The following is a 15,764-nucleotide window of genomic DNA, read 5'->3' as shown; positions in this document are numbered from 1 at the left end:
TTTTGTTTATTTATTTTGGCTATTTTCTTTGTTTTTGTTTGCTTAATTGTTTAAATCAGTCTAGCTCTTAGTAAATTGTCTACAGCCGAGTAAGTGGTTAAACACAACCAAATACAAGTTTTCTGGAACCATCCATAAGGACTAAGAGGAAAAAGTGCTTAAAAACAGAAATTATGGGCCGGGTAGGTGGCGCTGGAGGTAAGGTGTCTGCCTTGCAAGCGCTAGCCAAGGAAGGACCGCGGTTCGATCCCCCGGCGTCCCATATGGTCCACCCAAGCCAGGGGCGATTTCTGAGCACATAGCCAGGAGTAACCCCTGAGCGTCAAACGGGTGTGGCCCAAAAACCAAAAAAAAAAAAAAAAAAAAAGAAATTATTTTTGAGTTATTAATGTATTTCTTTATCTTTTTCTTTTTTTGGGGGGGGGGGTCACACCTGGCAGCACTCGAGGGTTACTCCTGACTCTACAGTCAGAAATTGCTCCTGGCAGGCTCGGGGGACTATATGGGATGATGGGGTTCGAACCATTGACAAGACTCTTCAGCCCACACAAGAGTATTTTAAAGTAAATTTTGAGGAATAGATTTTAAAGAAAGTTTATAATAAAGAGCGAAAACTTAAAATCATACTTTCCAGTACTTTGCACACTAAAACACTATTTCAGGATCATTATAAAATATATATCTAATGATATTTACCTACACAAATCATTTTAAATTATTCCTCTAAAAAAGATATGTAAAACCTGTGGTGTCTAGAAAAAAAATGAGAGAGGAGAGAGAAAAAATGAGAGGAAGTATTCTAAGACTTAAGGTGTCTGCCTTGCATTCAACAAACCCTGCCTCAGTCACTAGCAACATGCACATGGTCCCCCAGAGAACCACAAGCAAAGAGCCATAATCGAGTCTTGAGTGCTTCCATGTGTGTCCTAAAACAAATAAACAAATACACTAAAAAAGAGTTTAATAACTAATAAATGTGATTTTATAAAGATGAGATGGGATTCTACAAGAAACTAAGCTTTGCTGACACTACTTTGATAATTTAGACCTCAGAATAGTGTGAATTTTTAGTACATGATTAAAACAAAAGTATAACATTAAAATATATATATACTGTAAACAAATGACAAAATATATACCAGCTTATGAATCGGATGACATAACAACACTGAAAGAAGAATTACTACCACTAACTTTAAGGAGCCCAGAAGATGTCTTGGTGTCTTAAAGTACTGATGTGAGATCTGAAATTCAACCCCAAAACTCAGGTGAGAGCTGATAGCTATCTATTTAAGATAGCTTAAGACTGATAGCTCTGCTATTTAAGATATTTGGTGAGGACAAAAATGAACTTTTAAGCATAACATCATGGCGTCCAGAAAGACAGCTCAATGGGCTAGAGAGCACAGGGTTAACCTGAAGGAACCCCTTTTTCCTTTTAGACACAGTGGTTTGCAATATTGTTACCCAAGGAGCATCATGAATATCATTTCATATTCTTTCAGCACTCATTTCTAACTATCACTGTCATAGTGGCAATATCCTAACTGCTCTCTCTCGCTATTTGTGGCAAGCTTTCTACCACAGGCTGTTCCTCCTGCCCTTAGTCTCTATTACCTATAAATATTATTATGATGCTATTATTTTTTGTATTCCACAAATAAGTGCGATCTTTTCATGTCTATCCCTTTGACTTACTTCATTCAGCCTAGTACTCTCCATATACGTCCATATATAAGCACTTTCATGGCTTTATTTTTTCTACCATCTGTCTAGCATTCCATTTGTTCTTTATACACTCATCTGTTCTTGGGCACTTGTGTTGTTTCCAGATTCTGGCTATTGTGAATAGTGCTTCAATTAACAATGAACATAAGAATGTAGAGAGCTTTTCTGTGTGTTTTGATGTATATGCTCATTGAAATCAAAATGACATTTTTAATTTTGGGATATTTTTAATATGTATTTCTAAGTGTTGTCTACAATGATAAGAGTAAATTTTCTTAGATATAATTTCCACCACAAGAAATGAAGGCTTCAGAAGAAATTCATAAGACTAATATAATATTTGGAAGGGAGTGTGGCAGTTGAACCTCAGATTTATATTTGTGCTAGAAAAAAGATTACAGGAGTACTGGGAGTCTATCATATGACAAAGGAAAGATTTTTACAAAAGGATAATTTGAGCATCAAAAGAAATAGCCATTACAATTGAGCAAGATGCATTAAAAATGGATAAATCCATTGTCCATGATAATACTTTGGGGCACATTCCAAGCGTATTCAGGAAGCTCCAGGCTCACTCCCAAAGATATAAGGTGGTGGGAATGTTGCACTGGTGAAGGGGGGTGTTCTTTACATGACTGTAATCATACAAATATAATCATGTTTGTAATCACAGTGTTTAAATAAAGATAATTATAAAAAAAAAAAGATATAAGGTCAATGGACTGGAACAGATGGTTCATAGATAAGGAGAATAGGAAGAAAGTGATGCTGATCAGAGCCACCAAAGCCATGTGAACTATGCTTGGGACTACTAGAGCTACACATAGACATATATATATATATACACATATATACAAATATATTATTTATATATTTATATTTATATTGTATATTCATATAAACATATATATATTCATATAAATAACTTATATAAACATATATTTATATAAATATGTATGGTTTATGTAAATATCATTATAATTATATTTAATTATATATTATAATTATATTATTTATGAAATTATATTGTTTATGTCATAAATGTTAATACATATCTATTCATGTTGGAATATATTATATATTTTTGTTTGTTTTGGGAGGCCACACCCAGCAGCACTCGGGTTGACTCCTGGCTCTCTCTGCACTGAGAGAACCATATGGGATGCCGAGGATCGAATCTGTGTCCATCCTGGGTCATCCACATGCAAGGCAAATTCTCTATCATTGTGCTATTACTCTGCTCCTCTAATATATTTTTTTTATTGTCTCACATCCAGTGATGTTTGGTTATCCATGTAGTATTAATGACCTAACTCAGGGCTCTTCAGGTATAAGGAGTGTATGTGCTCAGTCATTTGAATTACCTCCCTGACACTCAAATAAATTTAAAAAAAAAAAGGTTATAAGTATGGAGAGCTAGTACAGGGGGTGATATGGTACTTGCCTTGCTGTGATTGAGACGTGTTCAATTCCCTGCACCACAGAGGATACTCTACATTACTAGGATTGATCCGTGAGCTCAGAGCTATGAGTAGGACAAGAATGCCATGGGTGTGGCTAAGAACCAAATCCAAAACCAGTTTTCTTTGCAAACTTTGAAGCTACCAAGCTATGACTTTGAAAATTGACAACAGAGGCTAGAAATAGTAGAACAGGTAGGATGTTTGTCTTGCAAGTGGCCAGCCCAGTTTGAACCCTGAAGTACTATATGGTTCCCTGATCCCTAAATACAGGAATCCGTGAGCACAGAGCAAGTAGTAAGCCCTGAACACTGCTGAGTATGGCAAAAACAAAACAAAAAGTGAATGGTGGGTGATGGGAGCTCATTAACCTTTCAGTACAGTATTGAAATTATCCATAATAAAAAATAGACTAATAGTACAGCAGGTAGTGTGTTTATCTTGTATGCAGTTAATCTAAGTACAATCTCTTTCACTACATATTGTTTCCTCAAGCCCTGCTAAGAGTGGTCTCTTAGTGCAGAGCCAGGAGTAAGCCTTAAAGCACAGTCAAGTGTGACCCAAGAAACAAATATAAATAAATAGAAGTAAATAGAAATAGAGAAAAATAATTAATGCATGAGAAGAAAATATATCATAAAGTCGGAAGCTCTTTAGGTATGGGGATATATTCTGACAAAGGAAATAGAGAGCACAGAACTGGTGTTGAGTCAATGTGAAGAGGAAGCTCTTGCACCACACCCAGTGGTGTTTTGCCTAAATTACCAACTAAACCCTCTCCCTTTCTATTTTACTGCCTTGTTTTATGTTTTATGGTTCTTATAGTGGATACTGATGTTTGTGGAGGTTTTTAATTGGGGTTACCACTGAGAACATAACCCAACATAGAGCTACAGGCTGTTAAAGTAACAACTCAACAGTTATTTAATGAAGAATTTATTTTATAGCACATTTGATATATAAAAATAATTATGGAAGCAAGACAATGCCAATGTCAGTGAGATGGTTGAATAAGTAGGGAATGAATATTCATACCATGGGAAGCTACATAAGCATGGTAAGTCTTGACATAAATGATATTTATTGTCATGAGTAGATGCTATATTACTAAGAGGTAAAAATTTTAGATCAATAAAATTTACATTTCCAGTCCAAATACAATTTTGCTTAACATAAAAAGGTTAATATAGAAAAGGATCTGAGTTAATCACTTATTTGAGATATAGAGACAATTATTGGGAGATGATAGAATTATGGGAGTTTTTTGGTTGTAGTTGTATTTTTAACAAGCTCAATTATTCAAAAAGAAAAATTGTGTTAATGCTAAAAACAATATAAACGTTTTTAAAAATTACATTTTTCAAAAGGAAAAGTTTAGCTTGTAAGGCAATGAGCTAATGACCTATAACAGGATATATTGATTACTATATTGTATTGATTACTTAAGTATCTATATCATCTTATATTATCTATATAATATCTATCTATATCTATATCTATAATATATATCTTATATTACTATAAGTACTATAAGTTTTGATTACTATAAGACAAAAATGGTTCTTGTATTTTATGAGATATTCTACTACTAAGTCCTAATCAATTCTTTCAAATTTAAAAAAATATGTGAAAATATGGTACATATACACAGTGGAATACTATAGAGCTGTCAGGAAAAATGAAGTCATGAAATGTTCCTATACCTGGATGGACATGGAAACTATTATGCTGAGTGATATAAATCAGAGGGAGAAAGATGGACACAAAATAGTCTTACTCATCTGCGAAATTTAAGAAAAATCAAAGAAGTTATTGTAATAATGCCCAGAGACAATAGAAATGAGGGCTGGGAAACCTGCTCAAGATATGAAGCTCACATAAAGAGTGGTGAGTTTTTAAGAAAAATAATTACACGAAAATAAAATAGAAAAGAGAAATAGAATGCCTGTCTTAAATACAGGCAGGGGGTGTAGGAGGAGAGAGATGGGTAGGCATTGGTTGCAGGAAGCGTGTACTGGTGAAGGAGGGGGTATACTTTTTATGACTGAAACCCAACTACAAACATGTTTGTAGTTAAATGTGCTTGAATAAAGATATTATTATTTAAAAAATAAAATAGTAATATATTTTGTATTCTTTTAAAAATGTGAATTCTACAGAGAAGATTAGCATGGCCCCTGCGCGAGGATGACAAGCAAATTTGTGAAGCGTTCCATATTTTTAATTTGAAAAAAAATGTAAATTCTAGACTATTTACCCTTGGAATTTTCTGAGAGTTTTTAAATAAAAATTACTACATTGTTAATTTCTACTTTCTTATTATTGATTGTTAATTAGTTATGGAATGGATATGATGTCAAAAATGAGCCCAGGTATTTTCTTTCTGTTTCTGGACTGGGTGGAGTGCAATTAATGTGCTGCTTTGTACTGAGAATGCACCACACCTTGATGTAATTTTCTGATGAGTACAAAATACAAAGCACAAAGCAAGGATTAAATTGCATAATTTATGTTGTCAACAATCGATCAGAATTTGTTTTTGAACAACTTCTCTGTACAAATCATAGTGCTTAGTAGAAAAGGAAGCACCAAGATATATAGGACATAGTATTGTCCTCAAGGGGTTTAAAGTCTTCTTTTGTAAAATTGTCTGCCTTGCTAACTGCGTAAAAATCACAATGGACCTCCATTTAGCTTCTTTTTGAGGTTCTTTCACATCCAGTGGCACTTATTCTGTTCTGATTTTTAGCACTGATTTTCTGATTTTTAATACAGCTGTGCTTGAACTTTCAAATAACAATATATTTCTTCTGACAATACTTATTAGAAAACTAAAAGCTACGGCCATCTTAAATATTAGGTAAAACAGAGTCAGTACCTTTTTGTACATGCCTATCTTGTAATGAAATAAAAAATTCTCTGTTCCTATGTTAAAGGAAAGGTTGAAAACCAAGAGGCAGCTAGAAGGTTTATAAATCAATGGGATAGCTACAACTGGGCAGGATAAATCTACTTCTAAGTAGTTGAAAAGTAATATCATAAAAAAGACATATTTGGGGGAGCCATAAAAGAGACATCTTGGGTGCCGAGCAGGTAAGGAACTTGCCTTGAACACAGCTGACCTAGGTTCAATATGCTGCAACCCAAATGGTCCCCCGAGTCCAGCCAGGTGTCCAAGCACCCCCAAGAACCCATAAAAATAGATATCTTGGAGAAAAAGGTAAACTAGAAAAAGGATACCACAGCACGCCCAAAACCATATCTCTGAGGGAAAGGAAAAGAAAACCACCATCCCAATGATGGATTCCTCTTATCAATTTACTATTCTTTAAAAGTATGCTACATTTACGGTTTGAAAATCTCTGAGATGAGTAATTGAAATAAAAATTGATCCAGACAGGTGACTTGGAATAAGTAACAAAGACAACTCCAAAATTAATCCAGATATTGATCTTAAATGTAAATCACAAAAGTTGTCAATTAAAGTGTCACTAAAGGTAAAGTCTTTGTGAGTTATTGTCTCCTAATCTTTATAATTTTGAATAATATATTTATCTTCCATGAATGTCAATATATTTTTTAAAATCGTAGGATTGGGTATTAGAAAATTTCAATTAAAGAACTACCTGAGCCAGTGTGCTTAAGTTATAGGTCATGTATGAGGCTCTGGATTTGATCCTTAGTTAAGAGAGAGAAAGAAAGAAGAAAAGAGCATCTTATAAATTCTATTAAAATTATATGCATCAATTTATCAAAAAAAAGAAACTTAAAATATAATAAGGCACATGTACATTTATAAAAATAGCCAAAATCAGGGGAGGGGAGAAAAATTTTAAAAATAGCCAAAATAAATTAGAAATTAAAATACAGTCATTGGCATTTAGAAGTTAAATATTGTGGAGGAGTTTCTCCCAAAAATTAAAGACAAAAAAAGTTAATGACTTAATAAATCATAAGCTTCTCACACAAATTTGGTTTCAGAATGTAAGAGTAAAGAGATAATACAGAGGGTAGGGCACACTCCTTGCACACAATCAAACTGGGTTTAATCCCTGGCATCCCATATGGTCCCTTGAGCAGCTATAGGAGTGATCCCTGAGTACAGAGCCAAGTGTCACCCCGAAGCATCGCCAAGTGTGACCCCAAAATAAAAAAGAATAAAAATGTAGAATGTTGCCAGCCAGAGCAGGCATTAAAGTTTCCACCATCTTGAATTGATGTTCAATCTTTGGTCTACAACTCTTAGATTATTGTTCTTATAATGAAAAAAGACAGTTTCAGTCATCAGTAAACATTCCAAGTAGTAAATGGAAGAAAGGGATAATAAGAGAAGGAACAAAAGGACAAAGGACTAGTCTTTAAAAATTACCTTGTGGACACTCCACTGAAATTCTATTTTCCAGAACTAAAATTAAGGCCATACATAGCTGAAAGAGAGCTGTGACATTTGTTCTGGGCAAAAACAAATCAGACTTAAAATAGCTTTATTAATATGCAAGGAATGTAAAATAGTGTATGAAAATCACAGCAAAGCAAACAATATATTTGAAAGACTAGAAAAATAAGTCATGAATTGGAAAACATGTTGAAATTATAATACATCAATTTCTATAATATAGAAGTTTTACATGAAATGCAACTAATTTGAGCACCAGAAGAAGACAAAAGAAATAATAAATGAGGGGAAATGCTTGACTAATAATGGTTTTATATCTCAAAGAATTAGTGAAAGCCATGAAATTCAGACAAATCTCAATTTTAAGAAATTTTAAGAAACAATATTATAATGTTTCTTCTGAAAATATAAATTAGGCTGGCAAGCACTCAATAATTAATATCAGTAAACAATGTTTAAAATAGCTTCAAAGTGATCCAAGACTATATTTGTCTAACTAAAATATTATTTATAGATAAGGACCAACTGAGATTGGCTTTACCACTAAAAGATAATGGGGGACAGACCAATGCTAAAATGTTTTATATTTAGGATGCCCAGGTTTGATCCCTAGCATCACTTAATATTCCAATACCATGAAAAGAGCACCCTCCAAAATAACTGTGGTGATAAATTCCCAATATCCATAAATATGAAATTAATGTGTCAAATACCTGAAGCTAGTATAATGATATGCATCAAATACATCTCCATAAAATCTTTAATAAAAGGATTTTATTCTTCTTCTAATATTATCCTTTATTATATTTTATTATTGTCCTTTAATTATTTTTTATTATTTTCTTATATATTTGATTACATTTTTATATAAAGGATCTAACAAAATGTCTACTTATTCCAAGATCTATGAAGCACTCACAGAAGAATCCAATAACCCCGTTAAAAGTGATAAAAGGAATTTAATAGATATATCTCAAGAAGACAGATGGAGAACCAATAGCAAGTGTTTACCATCTCTTCTTATCAAAGAATTTTAAATTAACATGACCATGAGATACCATCTGACATGAGTGAGCATGGCATATATCAAAGAGTCTAGGGGGGAAAAATCTGTTGACTGCGATGCAGTGAAAAGGAAATTCCAATTCATTATTAGTGGAAATGTTGTATGATTCAACCCCCATAGAATCTCCACTATGGAGATTCCCCCCAAAAAAATAAAAAATAGAGTGCCTATATGACCCAATACCCAGAATGTACCCATTCAAATTAATTTGAAGAGATGTAAGAACCTGTGTTCATCACAACACTTAGTATTATAGCAAGATCTGGAAATAGCACAGGTGTCCAATGGCAGATAAGTGGCTAATGAAGATTTAGTACATATATTTATATGCAATGAAATACTATTCAACGACAAGGAATAATAAAACCATGCAATTCACTGCAAGTTGGATAGAACTGGTGAAATATCATGCAATTTTTTTGCAACCTTAAATAAGACTGGAGGATCTCATGATAAAGTAAGTCAGAAGGATAAGGATAAGAATGAATATTGATGGTTTCAATAATCTGTGATAAACAGATAAACAAAGTAACATATCTAGGGAATGGTGAATAGTAAAGGTGGTCAAAGCACTGAGCTCTTGATATAGGGAAAAAAACTGAAGTAAGAAGAGAAATGGAGGGAGTAAGAAGAAAGTTCTGGAAATTATATCAGTTCAGTGGTCTTAGATTTATCTATAGTATTGTACCTGCATACATCTAAACGACAGTATTCAGCATTACTGACAATATGGGAAGTAAACTACAATAATTAAACTTAAAAAATGATACTACAAATCTGTAAAAAAATGATGCAATCACGGAACTTGCTGCAACATGGATGGAACTGGAAGATATTATATTAAATGAGGTAAGTTAGGAGAAAAAAGACAAATGCACAATGATATCATTTATATTTGCTATTTATAATAACTGCATGGAGAAATGCAATGGTTTGAATGGGAGTTGTTGAAAACACCCTTGGCCCCAGAATATAGCAAAGAGAAGAAAAGAAACTGAATGGATGAGGAAAAAATAGAAACAAATATGAAAGGATGACGTCCAGGGGCCAAGCAGTCTCAGATGCATTAGTGGTCTTAAAAAAAGGACAGAACTAAATACTTAAGTCAAAGGCAACAACAATGGAATTAAGAGACCCAAACGTTAACCATCTAAACTTAAACCTCTTCTGACTTCACTTATAGATGTCTGGCCTTGATTCTTTACTTCCAAGTTTCCTTTTTATTTTATTATTTCAGGTTTGAGATATAATGAGAGCAGTAAAAAAAATCATAGGGCAAAGTGAACACTTAATAGGAAGGCAAACCCACTGCTAGGTGAATAAATAAAAAGATGGAAAAGGAAGAAAGTATTCAGTGTAGAGGTTGACATTTACCCTCTAAAGCAAAGGGATCTGAAGAACAGAATATAATCTGAGAGGTGGCTCAGATTATGAAATTCATGCATAAAAATCATACATTTAACCAGTGGTCTGCAAGAAATGACAAGACTATTGGTAGAGATTTGGAAAAGGTTCATGTGAAAAAAATTAACCTATTTACATTTGTCTATCTGAAATCCTGCACTCAAAGAATATGTGGTTGCTCAAAATTTTCTTCTGTAGAAAAGGAAAGGCAGAAAGCTATGAATCAGGGGCCGGACCCTTGGCACAGCGGTATGGCGTTTGCCTTGCACGCAGCGAACCTAGGATGGACCGAAGTTCGAATCCCCTGCGTCCTATATGGTCCCCCAAAGCCAGAAGAAATTACTGAGTGTATAGTCAGGAGTAACCCCTGAGCATCACCGGATGTGGCCCAAAAACAAAAACAAAAACAAACAAAACAATAAAAGAAAGCTATGAACAAAACATCAAGCATACTGTATAGATTTGAAGTGGATCAGAAAAGAGTATAGCTGAGAAAAGTTACAAAGAAGTTCAAATAATAGAAAAACAGAAAACCATAGTGTTATGAAGGAGAAACCGTGGGCACAAAAGACTGGCTTCCCGGGAACTAAATAAAAACATTGAGTAAAGACCTTAGGAGACCTTAGAGTGAAACTATAGAGCACCATGGTTGGTGGAACAAGCATTATTCAGCAGGATAAAGATTTAACAAAATATGAAACAATAAATGACACCTTTGAAATCTGGGAGGAAAGCTAAGGAGTGAAATGGATAATATTAATAGCTAGAAATGAAATGATCAATTTCAATTTTTAAGCTAAAGTGAAATTTATGATTAGAAATCAGAAATAACATGCTGGTAATCATGGTGCTTAAATAAAGATTTATATTTTAAAAAAAAGAAATAAGGGAGAGAGATCTAACAAGTTTTCAGATGCCACTAAGATAAAGTAACAAGAACTTAAAAGCAATTATATAAGGCCTTGCCTTATCTCTTCCAGAGCCAGCTGTATAATCTCACCTGTCTTGACTTCCTTGAATTCCAGTCATGCAAAATTGATTCCTGCAAAACACATACCACTCTATCCTTTGCATGTATGGTTGTTTACATCCAGTTGATATTTTTCTATTTTAGTTTGCTTTTAAGACTTTTGCCAGTTGCCCTCATATAATTGATTTTAAGCATTTATCATTTTATACTATTGTTGTTTGTTTGGGGGTCACACCCAGTGGTGTTCAAAGATTACTCCTGACTCTGTGCTTAGAGATAACACCCTGTGGAGCTCGGCAGATATGTTGTTTTGGGTATTAAACCAAATTGGTCACATGCAAGGCAAATGCCCAGCCCATTGTACTATCACTGCAGCCCAGCTTTATATGGTTATGGCATATGAATCTCTCCCACAAAATTACAGGAGAATTTTTTGTGTACCATGCTGTACTCTCAGTATAGTGAAAGATTGCAATTTCCAATAAACAGAAAATCATTTGGAAGGGCAGATGTCAACAGAATTTAATGCCTAACTTTTCGGTATTTGTAATCCCACTTAATCCCCATAAAATAACGACCTTTCCAAACATATTGTATGGACTGAATAGCTACATTACTAATTATAGAGCTAAAAGAGATTGCATGAGATAATCACAAAAATATGAGATACATTAGAAGTCATGGCTCTTGCTCTGATGCAATATCTGAAGAGAAGAGGAGTTACTTGCTTTTCCAGGATGGACTATAATACAGCCTGAGGCAAGCTAGCATAGTTCAAATTTATTGGGACCAAATCATTCTGATTCATTCATAGAAGAGAGGATGTTTTTCTTACTCACTATGAATGTCAGGTTTTCCTGTTCAACCTGCTCTACCTAACTAAAATAAAATGCTCCCCCACTAGATGAATCTCTTGTTATAACTGTTCCAAGATTTAAGATTCCATAATGATCATTCAATAAGAAGAATGAGCCTATAAATAGTCTAATTTGAATGACAGCCTTTAGCTTCCTCAATCCTCTGTTGGCCTGGCTCTCTTTCCTGTGAAGTTCGAGAAAACAGCATCCAAATATTCCAAACATTCAAATATTTGAGCAATTGCTCTGATTATATCATTTTCGTCCTGTTCACTGGGAACTCAAATTTCCTTAATTGTCCAATTTCTCTCTCAACTCAACCCTTAACTTTCTGTTTTCCTTAGTCATTGGTTTATTCATTTACTCCATACATAAAAATTGAGTAAATTCCATGTCCAAATCTCTGTGCTTTACCTCCAAATTATTTCAATGAACCATACAGACCTTGTCTGTTCACTATAGATATTGGACCATATCTATACCCAAAGATTGGTACTCTGGGGCTGGACTGATAGCCCAGTGATAGGACATTGCCTTGCATGTGGCTGACCTGGGACTGACCAGGGTTTGATCTCTAGCATCCCTATGGTTTCCAGGAGTGATTTCTACCAGTTGCAATTTCTGAGCAAGAGCCAGGAATAACCCCTGAGCACTGGCCAGGTGTGACCCAAACACAAAAACAACAAAAAAAGAGATTTGATAGTCATCTTATTGCTATGTGTTTATCTCAATTTCTGGAGATTCATTGTCGGAATTACAGCTCCAAATCTTGCTTCATCTTGCCAGCATCTCTAACTTACCTGACTGGATCCAAATTTACCCATTTTTACTCCATCTGAGTTCTTTTACCTGATTTCTCTTTGTCACTAGTGTAACTGTCTCCCAGTTCCCGGTCACAAAGCCTGTAAGAGACATCTTTGTTGCTCATTCTTCCTCAGTTCCTCCTGCAATGCCTCATGCAGTTCCAACCATATATTGTTTTCCTTCTGGACAAATATTTTTCCTATCTATCACTTGCTTTCCTTACTCACTTCCATTTACTGACTTCAGATCCTCATTTTAAGCTGGACCATCACACCTTGTCAAGAGGTGTCCAGTGTTATCTCCATTCATTTCCTCCCACATTTGAATCACCATTGTCTAATTAGTCTCAGAGTCATATTGGAGCATTTAAGTGATTCATAGGCCAACTTCTGTATATTTAAAGTACTTCTTTGCAAACTATTTTCTTACTATCACACACACACACACACACACACACACACACACACACACACACACACATCCTATATCAATCTCTTCACTTAGCTGAGGCATCCAAGGTCTGGCCTCATCTCCCCTTCTCTGAGCCATCATCTGCATGCTTCCTGCAGTGGCTTTCCCTGCTTCCCATCAAGAATCATGTGTCTTCACTTCACTGTTGCTCCTCTGTTTTCTCCATTTTTATTACAGCAATTCTTACATAGAAAATAGTATGACTTGCATGATTACTCTCTTGTCTTCCTTTGTTCCAGAAGGCAAAGCCCATTTCAGCAGTGCCACAGTCTTATTCCTCTCCCCGTTCCAAATCCATGAACAGCATCCTTGAATAACAGCATAAACAAATGAATCTCTGAATCACCTAGGCTCTCCATTATTCAAACTCAACTTCATTTTCCGTTCCCAAGAAGGCTGATGACTATCCCAACTCACAAGAACTTATCCTCATTTGAAGTGCTGTAATAATTTCTCATCTCAGACCCATGAAATTCCTATAGGCATTGATTATGCCGTTTATGCTTCTGATATTCTTGTACTTTGTGAATTTGTATATATAGTGTGCATTCCTGATTTTGTATACATTTATATCATTGTTATTTTAGGTACATGACTTATTCACACTGTATGATAATCATTTTGGCCAAGTCAGACTAAAACTCCTTAAGGTCAAGATGTACATTTTTGTAGTTCCTAGACTTACTTAGCGTTTTATGTTATACACTAATAAAGTTTTATTTATTTCCCTTCATATGTGCCAAGATTCTAGGAATAATTTAGCGCTGTCCCTAAATAATCATTTGTGACAGTAGTCTATTCTTGGGATGCATAGATTAAGAAAAGGTGTCTCGATCTGGTACCATCAGACACTCCCACAACTGGCAAGATCACTTCCGATCACCTAAACTCTTGGCACTTCTCACGATCTATTGACAAAAGATGTGAATTTTCCTCACAAAATTATGAAGAGGATATATGGAAGATACTAGGCTTGAGAGACAGTGCATAGGTAGGGTATTTGTCTTGTATGTGATCTTGTCTTTGGTATTCCAGATGGTACCTTGAACATACTAGCAGTAACCACCCGAGCACCACCAGATGGGGCCCAAAAGAAAAAAGATGATTTTATGCAACTATATATCTACTTGGCTTGCTAGCTAGCTTGATATAGGTTGTCACCACTAACAATATAACAAGAATCAAGATAAAACTGGAGTTATCAGAAATAAACTGCATACTTCTATCATTGCCTTATTACTCGAAAATAATAAGGAAGCTGATTCAGCATGTCACAGGGCAGTGGATAAGACTAGAATTTCACATTCCCTCAGGCTCAGCATGCTCGGGGGCAGCCATCTCCTCAAAGTTAATCCCCATGTCATGTGAATAGTTTCCCCCACTGGTGGAGATTAAAAAAGACTCGGGGCAGGGAATAGAGAGTACTGGTTACCCCCAAAATAACTTCCTAGGTTTTTATCATAAAAATATATTTAGAATTCCCAAATCTCTCATTAAGAACTTCCTCAGATGGTCAGGTATGTTTGAACTGACAGAACCACAATATTCAAGGTCATTTGATGGCTATCAAAGTGCTTCCTGTGTGAGGGTGTGGACTTTTTTTGGATCCAGTTCTGTCTCCCTGAGTCACAGTATTTGTTTCCCAAATCTCAGGCTTCAGTTTTCAACTTAAGGGGTTCTACTCCAACCAAACCTTCAGATTGGCTAGCGAATCTGTGCGTTCCAAGTCAGGCAGTTTACCCTTCCCATTTCATCTCTCCACCACATCCTGGGCTATTGCTTCAACATGCATCATTGTTGTGGGGAAAGGTGGTTACCTGGATGACATCATCTATTTGTAAACAATTTCTACAAATCCCCTCCCACCTGAACTCTCAGGATCTAGGAGTTGGAAGTTGGGTCCATCCCACCTTGAACAAGCCTTCTCTTCAGAGCCTCCCTAACAGTGGTCATTTGGCCTCCAGTTTAAACACCCTTGATGAATCAATGGTGCATTTCTGACCTCACCTCTGCACAAATACCTTTGGTTGGGTGGATCCCACGACAGAACTTGCTAGTCATTGGGTCATGGATGGACCAGCAGCCAAGAAGCCAAGTCTCAATTCTTTAAGAGCCTGGGTGTGCCCACACCTTCAGTGTCCCTTCCAATGTGTTGGTAATCTCTATGGCTGAGAACATGATGATAGGCTCGGGGTCACACAGACTCCAGCCTGAATCTCATTTGTCTCACTCCTCATCTTTTGACATTGGCCTGTAGAGTGACTTTTGCTAAGCTCCTGAAACTCTCTAAAGCCCCATTATTCTCAAATATAAAAGATAAGAAACTAGTGTCTATATTATTATAAAAGTCTGAGGATTAAATAAAATGATACATAAATAGCTCACCTGGTGACTGTAATAAAGTAAGTACCCAGTGAAGGATGTCACTCTGTTCTTTTATTTATATTTTTGGGGATGTTTATAACCACATTCTCACACTCAATAGTGCTCAGGGGTTACTCCTGGCTTTGCACTCAGGAATCACTCCTAGCAGAAGCTCAGGGGTCTATATGGGATGTTGAGGATCAGATATGGGTAGGCCGTGTGCAAGGCAAATGTCCTACCTACT

The 15,764-nt window shown here is 35.4% G+C and overlaps 1 non-coding gene across 1 annotated transcript; it reads left to right on the top strand.

Moving 5' to 3' along the window:
- The first annotated feature begins 5,308 nt into the window (after positions 1 to 5,308).
- Positions 5,309 to 5,410, top strand: LOC125997709 (U6 spliceosomal RNA). Its single transcript, XR_007491744.1, has one exon. It is a non-coding gene; the product is annotated as a U6 spliceosomal RNA (small nuclear RNA).
- The last annotated feature ends 10,354 nt before the right edge of the window (positions 5,411 to 15,764 follow it).

Source organism: Suncus etruscus, chromosome 19, assembly GCF_024139225.1.
Source record: "Suncus etruscus isolate mSunEtr1 chromosome 19, mSunEtr1.pri.cur, whole genome shotgun sequence".
Lineage (NCBI taxonomy): Eukaryota > Metazoa > Chordata > Mammalia > Eulipotyphla > Soricidae > Suncus > Suncus etruscus.
This window is presented reverse-complemented; position numbering and strand designations above follow the sequence as displayed.